The sequence below is a fragment of the Rhinopithecus roxellana genome, chromosome 7, assembly GCF_007565055.1.
Source record: "Rhinopithecus roxellana isolate Shanxi Qingling chromosome 7, ASM756505v1, whole genome shotgun sequence".
NCBI classification, from domain to species: domain Eukaryota; kingdom Metazoa; phylum Chordata; class Mammalia; order Primates; family Cercopithecidae; genus Rhinopithecus; species Rhinopithecus roxellana.
Window position 1 is genome coordinate 50,446,388 of NC_044555.1, and position 13,415 is coordinate 50,459,802.

The following is a 13,415-nucleotide window of genomic DNA, read 5'->3' on the forward strand; positions in this document are numbered from 1 at the left end:
ACAGGAACTTGAGATTTTGCCTTACAGGCATCATCACTGAGATGATAAAGCCCAAAAAATCTAATGGGAACTTAGGCTGCAATAACATATGAATAGTGTTTAAATCAAGGGAAGCAACAGTCCTTTTCCACTCTGTACTGGTTAGACCCTTACTGAGGGACTTCCTTTTGGCTCAGACTACCACACATTAAGTGGGTGCATACAGAAGGGAGTGAACAAACAAGGGTGTATGAATATTCTGTATGCATATGTAGGATGTGTAGAGAAAGAAGGGAGTGAACAAACAAGGGTGGGGGCTGAAAGAATTTGGAACTATGGCCATTTATGCTAGTGTTTTAGTCCATTTTGTGTTGCTATAAAGGGATACCTGAGACTAGGTAATTTATGAAGAAAATAGGTTAATTGGCTCATGGTTCTGCAGGCTGCATAAGCATAGTGCTGCTGTCTGCTTGGATCCTGGTGAGGCCACAGGAAGTTTACAATCATGGTGGAGGACGAAGAGAGAGCAAGAGAGTGAAGAGGGGTCCTGGACCTTTTAAAACAACCAGCTCTTTCATGAACTAACTGAGCGAGAACTGATTCGTCACCAAGGAGCTAGTACTAAGCCATTCATGAGGGATTTGACCCCAGGTTCAAACACTTCCCACTAGGCTCCACTTCCAACATTGGAGGCCACATTTCGACATGAGATTTGGAGGAGACAGACATCCAAATCATATCAGCTGGAGAAGAGAAGACTTAAGAGAAGTGGTCTTTTTGTAGACCTCTAAGATATTGTCAGGAACAGAGAGAGCAGATGGAGTCTGAGAGGCTTCAGAAGGCAGAAACGAGACCCTCGGGTGGGAACCAGCAGGAAACAAACTTCAGCTCAACACAAGGAAGGAATTTTTAACTAAGCAGCCTATAAATGAAACAGGTTGAGAGGAGACACAAGGAGTTGTCTGAGAGACAGGCAGACAGACAGACAAGACAGAACTTTCAGGAAGGTGGGGCCAGATGAGGGAAGAAGTGGGGAGTGGGTAGAAGAGGCCAGACTGCCTTAAATGTACATTCACTGGAACTCTCATTACAATGACAAAGCTCTCATTATAGTGACTTTAATAGTTAAACAATCTTTGGATTTCTAAGTGCTTCCTAAATACTGATTATTTTTTAATTGATTCCACCTGAAAGGTACTAAATTGTCCAGTAAATCATTTATCTCTTCCTTGGGGGTTAGGTATTTGTTTTACACAAGGAGAGAGCACAGCACCTGTCCAAGTATCTCACCATCCAGGGAAGACAGCTACAAATCTAGACAGCAATAGCCTTCTGACTCCCCACACCAGCTTCCAGCCTGCCCCTGGGACGCAATTTCCAACCTTGCAACAAAGAGTGCTACAATATCACCTTGGTATGCGGTGCAAAGAGCAGGCAGCAGCTGTGAAGGCAGGCCAAGGGGGTGGGGGGATAAGTACTTAACTAACCAACACACTTGCCAGGATCAGAACCTAAAAACACCAAAAAACTCTCAAGATGAGAGTTTCCTGTTAACTGGACACTCCCCTATTCATTCTCTTATTTAATCCTCACTCATTCATTAAACAGCTTTTCACTGAGTACGCACTATATGTCAATCACTGTTCTAGGCACTGGGCATGCAGAAGTGAATAAAGCAATCAAAGATCCCTGCCCTCATGGAGCTGACATTTCAACTGGAAAGACAATAAGCAAATAAATTATAAAGTATGCAAGAAAGTAATAAATGCTATGAAAATATGTAAAGCTGCATAGAGGGAATTAAAAGTACCCAGCGAGGTTCTCTCCCTGTTTTACTGATTTAAAAACCCGAGTTTTGAGAAGAGAAATGAACTCGCTAGTATAGTAACCCAGTCTGTGGGACTTTTTTCTATTTTGTCATACTGTCTTCAGGGACACACAACTAAGGAGTTGGGAGCCAGAGGGTTGACCTGCTGGCATGTTTGGGGTGGGGAGTGTCCTGTATTAGGCACGAGATCAGGAAGAAGGTTCTAATAGGGCCTAAAAAATCCACCAGACTAACAGCTTTGCTTGCTGGCCAGGGCTTCAAAATGAGACTTCCGGTACCATCCTAGAGAGGCCAAAAGACAGTGGGGAAAAGTGAAGCACGCTAGAAAGAGCTAGGATTCTTGTATCCTTAGAGTGCAGTTCCAGCTCCCTGAGTACTGTATGACAACATATTCATCTCTTTTCCTTTCTGGGTCACGGACCCAATTTGTACAATCAAGGACTCGATGAACTTTCTAAGATCTCTTTCCCCTTTGACATTCTATAGCTGCTGAGCTCAGTGGTAGATCTGGGCCAGTTACTCAAAACTTTCTATAAGATTACTTAGTTATTTTGGTTTCCCCTGGCCCATAAGTGAATAGCACCAAGACCCAAAGTTCCTAACTGCTCACTCTTCAGCAAGGCAAAAAATGAAAGAAGCTAAGGAGACTATATCCAAATCCACAGTTAAACTCCAGTTGAGCATACTGAGGTGGAACCCAAGGAAATTGAGTCAGTAGTAATGTGTAAGACAAATAAGAAGATATAATCCTGGAGCCAGAGGGAAAGAGAAGAAAGGGCCTCAGCAAGGCATGGAGAAAGCACCCTGGTAGCTTCCCCAATAAGACTCCTGGTTCCCTGACACTCCTCCCATCTTCCCCTCCAGCCTATTCAACCACCTACAAATGCAGTCTGGGTTGTACTTGCTGCCCAGATCCAGCTTATCACTACCATCACCTTCTGTTCCTATTCCCCTATGTGCCCAGGAAATCACAGCTTGAAGAGGAAGGTTTAAAGGATTATTGCATAGTGCAGAGTGTCTGCACTGATGTCAGAGGCCTGATTTCTAGTCCCAGCTCTGACCCTCACTAACTCTGTGGCCTTGGGCAAGCTCCTCCCCTCTCAGTGCCTTGTCTGTAACTTAAAGGGTTTGTAATGTTTCTTAACTTTTCGTGGAATCACAGACTTCTGAGAATCTGACGAAATCTGTGGATGCAGATGCCACAATTTAGCATATAATTTCAAGTGACTCATGGACTTGTAGGCTAAGAATTCCTGCCTGATAGCTAAGGGCTCTTTCAGCTCTGAGTCTGTGGTTCTGTGATCTGGGCATGAGGCCAAGATCTGCCTGCCCCTTCCGGAGGAAGAGGAGGAGGAATCCACCTTCCAAATATATCATTTAGTTTGTGCTTCCAGCTGTTTTTGGCTTTAACCCATGATACTCTGAGGCCATGAGGAGTTCTTGCTTCCCTACAAAGCCTGAAACTGAGTAACAAAGACAAAGGCAAAGTGCTAGAGCTTCCTTTAAAACCCAATGGCTCTGAGCTTTCTTCCTAGAGCCTCTTGGGCCCCAGTCTAAAATTAAAGGCAGAGGTAGGAGAGCCTCTGGTTTAGGCAATAAATAATTCCAGAAAGGCTGGCTTGCACTGCTGGCTGGCAAGCCTTGTCCAGACTGTACTGTCCTACAGTGGTTATGAACATGTATAGGACCTTAGCCGGAGGCCTGAAGCTTTAATGTCAACATAGGGATGATAACCAGCTGGTAACACTAGGAGGGGTCCCATAAGTACTTGGATTTTCCCCAGAGCTACTGCTATAAACCAAGCTCACAATGTGGGGTGTGGGGAGAGGGAGGGACAGTATTACCAGTACATTCTGAGGTCAGCCTGAACAAGTGCTGACTTTGGACCTTGGAGATATCATTCTGATTCTAGTGAGGCCCATGCCCCCTCTTTTGCAGCTCCCTGCTATTCTTTCCCTGGAACTCTGAAGTAGAGCTCCCCTATTGTGACCCTGCCAATAGATTAGCCATAAGGAAGTGGGAGGTCGGTCACAGTGGATGCCAGGCCCCCACCTGCAAGGAGGACTAGAGCTCCTTCCCCATTACTAAGGCCAATCTCATATCTTCTTTTAGGTTTAAATCTGTATGGCCAACTGACTATTAGGTATCAAAAACAAAGATGTCAGGCCAGGCATGGTGGGTCATGCCTGTAATCTCAGTACTTTGGGAGTCAGAGGCAGGCAGATCACTTGAGATCAAGAGTTCAAGACCAGCCTGACAAACATGGTGAAACCTGCCTCTACTAAAAATACAAAAATTAGCCAGGCATGGTGGTGCGTGCCTGTAATCCCAGCTACTTGGGAGGCTGAGGCATGAGAGTTGCTTGAACTTAGGAGGCGGAGGTTGCAGTGAGCCGAGATTGAGCCACTGCACTCCAGCCTGGGTGACAGAGCAAGAATCTGTCTCAAAAAAAAGGAGGGGGGCCCATAAATTTTTTCAAATTCAATATATCCCAACTTAGCTCATTATTTTCCCTCATATCCTATTTGTATCATTTTGGAGACTTTAACGTGCAAGTAACAGAAACTTAAGTAAAAATGATTAAATTATGGTAACAGTGTATTGGCTTTATCTAACAAGTACTCTATTCTGGTGTTGGTCAATTCAGTGGCTCAATGGTATGAAGAATCCAGATTGTTTCTGTCTGTCTGCTCTATTATCCTTAGCATGTCAGCTACTACTATTATGGTGAAAAGATGGCTGCCACAGTGGCAGGCATCAAGTTTCCATACACTGATAGCCAAAGGCTGAAAAAGAGAGGCAGTCTTTCATTTTCACTCATCTTTAGACAGCAAAAATCTTTCCTGTCACTTCTCTGCCTTTTGGTGAAGATCAAGTGAAGTAACCTTTCCCCCAAGCTCCACAATAGACTTCTCCTCACATGTCATTGGTAAGAATTGCACTATGTGCTTTATGTGATTTAGCCGTTAGGATTATATTCTGCAGCAATACAACAGAAAGACAAACAACTGAAACAAAACATAAAACAAAATGGATGTCCTAAATATAGTAACATTATTTCTGTATAGAAGCCCAGGGTCAGGCAGCCCAGGGCCGGTATGACAGCCTCACGAAGTCATCAGAGACCCAGAATCCTTCCAGCCTTCTATTCTGCCATTCTTATAGAATTGCCCATATCTACATGGCCCCAGATGGCTGTTGGAACTCCAGTCATGACATTCATATTCAGAAAGGAAAACAGAGGAGACAGAAGAGAAGACACACTATCCATTTTAAGGAGCCTTCCCAGAAATCGAATACAACACTTCTACTTAAATCTCATTGGCGCATGGCCACCATGGTGAAATCCTGTCTCTATAAAAATACAAAAATTAGCCAGGCATTATGGCGGGTGCCTGTAATCCAAGCTACTTGGGAAGCTGAAGCGGGAGAATTGCTTGATCCCGGGGTGGGAAGGGGGCGAGGTTGCAGTGAGTCAACATCATGCTATTGCACTCCAGCCTGGGCGACGGAACAAGACTCCCTCTCAAAAAAAAAAAAAAAAAAAAAAAATCTCATTGGCAAAAACCTAGTGTCATTCCTACATCCAGCTGCAAGAGAATTTGATAGCAATGAACCCAGCTAAAAAGTGGCACTCTATTGCAATGAAAGAAGTGGAGAACGAATATTGGGGGACAGCCTCCAGCACTCTGAAACACACACTACTTCTTAATCAATTAGTAGCAAAGGAAATGAAATTGCCACGATTAGTTTAGACCAGGGTTAGAATAGACCCAGTGATTCCCAACCAGAAGTGATTTTGGTCCCCAGAGACTATGACAATGCTTGGAGAAAATTTTAGTTATCACAACTTGCGGGGAGTAGTACGACCAGCATCTGCTAGATACCAGGGGTGCTGGTAATACTGTACAATGCACAGAATAAGTGCCACAACAAAGATTGATCACACCCAGTATGTCAATAGCACTAAACATTGAGAAACCTTGGCTTAGACTCATCAAGATCTACCACACACCTAACCTTGGTCTTCCAGCTGGAGAACTCAGGCTTCACTAGGCTTCTCCATGTCACTGAATGGCATCATAAGGTATCCATTTACCCCAGCTGAAAATTTGGAGAATGTCCTTCCTCTACTTAAATCTCTATAGTGGTTTCTTATTGCCTTCAGGATAAAGACTAAAACTGTTACTGTGACCTGTGAGAACCTACATGATCTGGCATCTACCAGCTTTATATCACACCACTCTCCCTCCTTGCTTTCTGTGGTACAGCCACATTAGCCTTTTGTTTGTTTCTCAAATGTGCCATATGGTCTTTTTCACCTTTCTGCCTTTGCCTCATCCTTCAGCTCCAACTGTGGTAGACTGATTGCATTAATGGTTTCAGTTATTCACCCTTCTCTTTATCCATGCTCTTTGTTGACATGTGACATTGTAGTGCCCTTCTACTCCGATTCTAGGCCCAGTTATGTGATTTTCTTCTGCTAAGTGAAGGCTGGCATAAGTGACAGCATGCAAATTCTGAAGCTAGGTATTAGGAAGCATTGTGTGTGTCTTCTCATTCCTGTAGCCAATCCAGCACAAGCCCAGCCTAGTCATTACAACCCTAGTTGACCTGAAGTTATTCGAATGAGAAATAAATGTTTATTGTTATGCAGCATTGAGATCGGTGACTGTTTTGGAGCATTAGTAGCGGACTCATAAACCCCTCAATCCAATATTACTCAAATTTTGTTAATCTACTACCAAAATATCTTTTCTATCTATTACACTGACTCAGTTCTGTACTTCAAAATGTTCTCTCTTCTCCCTATTTTCAGTTTTCCCCTCCTCCAGCCAGTCCTCCACTTTGCTGCCATAATTATTATGCAGAGAAAGAAAACAAAACAAACAACAAAATATGATCATGTGACTTCCTGCTTAAAACTCTTCAATGGCTCCTCTTTTCCCCAAGGATAAGACCCCTTAGCCTGGCATTGTGGGCTTCCCTTTTATACCACTCTTACCTGTAAAACTTCATCTACGCTTTCCTCCCTGCTATCCTCCCATCACAAGGTTCAAACATGTTCTGTTTTATCAGGTTCCCAGGCATTTACTCATCCCACTGTTCCCTTTCCCCTCACCTCCCCTGATTTGGGTGAAATTCTTTTCAGCTTTCTAGGCAGAACACGAATGCCAGCTCTTCTGTGCAGCCTTCCTTTCCCCCCACCCCCGCTAGAAGATAGCATCCCCCTCCTTTGTACTTCCATAATGAGCTGTTTAGCTCACACATCCTTCAGCTTCAAGTTACAATTAGCTCCTTAAGCAATCACCTGCCCTACTCCTTGTGAAATTCTTTGTGTAATTTTTCCCTGACACTTTCTCACTCTCATGCCCTTCCCATACCTAACACAAAACCTGGCACAAAGTTGGTGCTCAGTAATGAGTATTGCATTGGAAGAATTCTCTAAGTCTTTGATGCTAGATTTGTAAGGTATTATATTAGTAGTTATATCCCCCAATATTATCCCCCCTCCCCTAACTTCATATTTCCAACTATAATCATCCATCAATGAGAATTCATTGGAGGCAATTAGCTCTCCTTTTGAAAGTGATATGACACCAGGGAGGGAAAATGGCATCATTGGTATTTAACCTAGGCCTTCCTTCCCATATATCTACCTGAGATAAGCTAACAAACATTTTGTTGTTGATAGGGTGAAGCAGGAATGCTATATAGAGTTCTACAGGATGCACACTGCAACTCTAAGGGGTGCCACTCAGCTAGGTATAGACACAACCTACACAACTAAGATGGGGCCTCGGAGTAGTGATTCTGAAACAAAGAGCACAAGGAAGAGAGAGAAATCAGAGAGAGAAACTGAGGAGGCCAAGCGAGGATGGGATAAGTGAAGAGAGATGAGAAGAGAGAAATGATGGAAACCAAGAGCTGGAGGCTATAGCAATTTGTACATGTGCCTCTAGTGTATGAGCCTTCCTCTGCAGCAATCTTTGGAAATGAAGACCACTATCCAGGGCAGAATTGCCTTAGAAAGAGTAAACACACTCTTTGTGTGTGGTCTGCCTGCTAATTCCCTGGCGTCAAATCTCCGCAGCTTTTTCTTCCATCCCCTACTTCACTCTTTAAGAGGTTTCCAAGTACCTCTTTCTCTGTGTCTCCATTCCCTATCTTACCGCTGACTCTCTGTGTGACCTTGGGTTGATCCTTTCTCTTCTCTGGGCCTCTAGTTCCCCACTGATAGCATAAGGGGTGGTTGGATAAGCTGTGTTACAGTGGCTCAGTTCCAGGACACTGTGTGTCTATGATTCCATAATATTAAGGTGTGTTTGTGAGTGTGTTTATGCATGTGTATGAACTCGGACATGTCTCTGCCCCTTGGGCTTCAGCTTCCCAACTTATAAAATGGTAATATTTGACCCAGGCAATCCCTTAAGGCCCTTCCAGTCTTTAAATATCACAATCCCATCATTCTGTACTTTAGATGACCACCAGGCCTTCTCCTTAAGTCAGATCCTAGGGCTTCTCCTTGTATCATTTCTGTGCCTTTGTTATCTTTCTACCCATTTTCTTTGTAGTTCAAGGATGTTTCCCTTCTCGTAACTCCCGGAAAGCAACATGCAGATTCCCAGGCCCTGCCCCAAAGCTAAGGAGCCATGTTTCCTTCTGGCCATACCACTCTCAGCTTCAAAGGGCTATAAGAATGCCAGCAAATTACCTCCTCCCCACCCCAGCCATCACAGGAGAAAAAAAAAAAAAAAAGCCATCTGCTTGGAGCAGTCTCCCACTACTAATAGTTATTTTTTTTCCAGTTGTCTTGAGAAACTAAATTATTCTCTAAATAAAGCCCACTTAAGTTTATAATAGATGTGATTTAAATGAGAAAATTATCACCTTCTCAGCCTGGAAAAAGCACTTCAATTCCTCTAGGGAAGAAATGCCTTCATTAGCCAGGGCCTCTCTCAGAACTTTCAAGGCCAGGGCCTCATGCTGGGGGTGCCACTCAAAAAAAATATATATTAAGAATACAAAGTCTAGGACACTGGAGTGAGCTCAAATTAGCCCCAGACCACCTGCGGGACACAGGCATTCAGGGATCATTGGGCTTTCAAGGGGATCATCCTACACAACCCACTGCCCTCATGCTGGGCAGCCTCTTTTTCAAGCCAGACAGATGAATCTCTCCTGGTTGTAAGGGTCTTTGGATATCTCATTTCACAATTTATGCCAGAATTACAGAGCTGTAAGGTTCTTAGAGATCATCAGGTCTAGCTACCTTGTTGCAGAGATGGGGATATTGAGGCCTAGAAAAAAGAGAACTTACCCAAGGTCACATAGTGAGTCAGTGGCAAAGCCATAGGAAAAGCAGCAACCACATTACAGTGTGATTTTGCCAATTTTCCACAACTCATCCTTCACCCTTTATGGCCTAACACTCTAGTCGAAGTCATCCTTGTCATAGTTTTTGGCTCACGTAAATTCCAAAGTTTTGGGCACAAGGGGAACTACCAAAGAGAGGGCCCTACTACTTCCTTCAGTTTGGTTCAAATAACTTGCCAATCACACCTGATTCTGCTTGGGACCTTGGTTATCTGACAACATAAGCCTATGACCAGCCTCTGTATTCTTTTATGACTGCTCTGGCTTAGTTCCCAGCCTCTTTCTCTATAATCAAGCACAGCTGCCCCATCCTTTCCACAGACAGGAACTGTTGTAGGTCATGAAAGCTTCACCTCTACTCAAGAAACATCTTTAAGAGCATGCCCTATGGGAAAGGAATGGAATGGGATGTATCATCCTTGGAGATCTTAATGACTTAGCCTTCTTCCACCCCAACTCCTGTCCTCCCAAACACCTTCCCTCCCTATCAGCTCCCTCTGCTGATAGCTAGTCCAGTGAGTTCTAACACCCATAGGTTATCATGAATAAAATAGGAGGTCTGGAGACACATTTTAGGACAACATGAAAGAGGGTATTAAATTAAATTCTGCAAAAGTGATGTGTATGTAGCAGAACTTATAAAAGCTGTCATTGGGGAGTCTTGGGAAGGGAGAATATGATGATCCCACTTGTTGCATTTTGTTTTGATTTCATCATCAATTCATTCATTCATTCCCAAACAGCCACCAAAAGTCTGCTGTAGGTCAGGCCCTGTGCAAGATGCTAAGGATAAAGAAATAAGGCATAGACCCTTGCCCTCAAGGAGGTTCCAGATTAGTGATGGCCATGGGCAAAGTGTTGAATAAACCTAAGTGAATCTCTAATTTTGCTTAGGGGACTCAAGCAACATTTAATAAAGGAGATAAATTTGGAGTGATTTTGGAAAGACAAAAGAGAGTTTTCCAACAGGAGAGATGGGAAAGGGTGCTCCAAGCAGAGGAACTAACACATCAAAAGCCCATAGCTGTATTGTAGAAGCTAACATTTATTGAGAACTAGCTACATGACAAGTACCTTATGACTAACTCATTCAATCCTGACAACAACCCTATAAGGTAGGTAATGTTGTTATCCCATTTACAGATGGGTAGTTGAGACACAGTGAGGTTATATGACTTACCCAAGGTTATCCTAAGTAGACAATAGGGAAGGCAGTATTGCACCCTTGAGAGCTGAAGCTCTTAACCACTACATGATATTTATATATCATGTAAATAATATCTAATCTCTTTGAGATGCCAATGGGAAATATCTTGGCTAGCATGTGGAGTTGAAGGGGGTAGGGACACAGAGGGCGAGCACAACAAGAAGCAGGTAGGTCAAGTCAGCAACAAAGGGCCATGTGGAGGAACAGTGAGGAGCCATTGGAATGAGGGAGACATCTGCATTAGGTATGACTCTCAGGTATAAATGCAGGTGTACATGGCATATTTCATTTGCTTACCTCCATGTAAGCCATTAATGTCACCTCCCACATTGGTCCAGGATCCAGCAGGCTTCTGCAGCATCCAGAGAAATGGGAGAAGGGCCTCTAATCTTCAGTTTTTCATTGCCACTGCTGACATCCCTTTTACCTAAGCCCAGTCAATGGACTATGAATGAGGCAGGCTGAAAACTGTACCTGAGGACATTCGGCCCTAGGCAACCCCTGTCTTTGGCCTTGGGTTAGAAAGAGCTTGTGAGTCTCAAGAGAGTGCTCCATAGGTACCTTTGTTATACTTCTAATATTTTCATTACTATATTTATAAATATACAATGCTGTTTCTGTACCAATACAGCCTTGTAAAACAAGCATAATACCATCTGATTATTACAAAAGATACTCATTTTAAAAAGACAGTAAAATAAACAAGAAAGGTGGCATTTGTGATTTAGAAGGAAGCTGGAGGGCAGAAATGTAGTTTCCCGGCTGGTGGTGCTAGTGAGGCCCCACTGAAGTGGTAGGGGTGCCTGGATACTTGTCTTCTGGCCACAAATAATTGCTTTGCAAAATTGAGCTTGTTAATAAGATTTTATTTTCTTGTCATTATTTCCTTCTTTGCTCTGTTTTTAGTATTTAATACAATTATTTGTGAAATGACAGCCAATTTCACCCGTGCTGCAAAGAAGCAGAAAAGATGTGTGGCAGACTGCTTGTCCTTATCCCATATCTACTCTCTTATTCCTGTCTAACAGAACATTAATTTTGTTTGAAGCAGACGTGTGCCCAGCTGAACAAACTACACTTCTCAGCCTCCCTTGCCTTGTAGAAGTGCAGCCAGATGACAGGTATCCAATGAGATATAAGCAGAACTCACTGTGTTGGGATTCTAAAAGTTTGTTTTTTTAAAGAGGGTGGACTCAGTGGGCACACAAGTTTTGCCTTTATCCTGTCCTCTTCTTTCTTCCTGCAATGCACGCATGATGTCTGGAGCTTCAGGAGCTATCTATCCTGTAGATAGATACCTAAATCATTAGGATGATGCTACAGGCAAGAATGGCAGAGCATAAAGACATAAGGGCCTGAATATCTAGTGGTTCCTGGATTTGCTAGCTTTTGATTTCTTGTTAAATGAGAAAAGCAAACCCTTTGCTTGTTTAAACTTCCAGGTTTCTCTGTTTGCTTATTTCCTTTTATTATTTGTGGCCAAATGCAATCACAAATTTATGTAGTTTTCATACCTTCTTGAGCTAGAGTTGGAACTGAACAATGAGATCACTTGGACTCGGGAAGGGGAACATCACGCACTGGGGCCTATCATGGGGAGGGGGGAGGGGGGAGGGGGGAGGAGGGAGGGATTGCATTGGGGAGTTATACATTATATAAATGATGAATTGATGGGTGCTGACGAGTTGATGGGTGCAGCACACCAACATGGCATAAGTATACATATGTAACAAACCTGCACGTTGTGCACATGTACCCTAGAACTTAAAGTATAATAAAAATAAATAAATAAATAAATAAATAAATAAATAAATAAATAAATTCAAAAAAAAAAAAAGAAATTCGAATAGTGGGGCAGTGGTGTCTGCTGAGAAAAAGATCATCCTGAGAGGGGAGCTGTGGACAGCCAGTCCTTCCCCTCCTGCAGGCCTTCCTTCCCAAGCTCTTCTTTGTCCAAACCTGGGAATTTCTCCGTGCTCATTAAATTGAGAATTCTGTTCCCTTACAAGGGGTGACAGTGAGAATCAGTGCCTTCAAGGGAAAGTAAAACCCAGTAGATAAAATATGGGCATCTGATACAAACTGTACCTTCCCTCCTACACCCTTGTCTTTTGGAACTCTTCTTTGGCAAAATCTAGGATGTTCCCAGTTCTGCTTTTCAAAAATATGCAAATGTAGTGATTTAATAGTGATAAGCAAGACAAAATGATAGAATTGTGCTTCCTTTACAGACAGGGGACAATGAAATGTTTAGCCACAATTTTTCCATATAAACCTGAAGCAATATTCATATAGAATAAACAGCCTCATCACATATAACTGATAGATGATAAATATACACAGTTTGACCAAAGCAAAATATATATGGAAAATTGTTGGAATTATTCATATTTTGCATTCAACATGCTCACTCTATTTTAAAATTAATACATGTAGAAGATCATAATAAATTATTTCTATTATCAGACATTACAGAGAAGGTACATTCCATTATTTGTAACTGTTAAAGTAACTATTAAATTAGAAAATGTTACTATGCCCCATACTAAAAAAAAAGTTCTGATTCATTTAAAAATTTAAACATTTCATTTTAAAAATTGCTATAGAATTATAGTTACTGACAGGCATTTTTAAAACACACTAATTCCACCATAGCCAACAAGTAAAATTTAGAACGATATACATAATTTTTATATTCCTTGGTTAAGGGTTTTTCTTTATTACAGTAATAAAATTTAAAAGTAAAAAATGTATTATTGGAAACATTTCAACATTGTAATGATTTGTCAATTTCTTCCAATGGAAAATAATTTAGAATTGTGTATCCACATTTAAAATGTTACAAGATGATAAGCAAAGTTCAAATACAGAGTATCTGCCAAGTCTGAACTAGTTTGGATAACTTGAACAACCATTTCTAAGTACATGAAACACAATATTTTCGTTACTATATTTATAAATATACAATACTGTTTCTGTACCAATATAGCATTGTAAAGCAAGCATAATGCCATCTGATTCTTA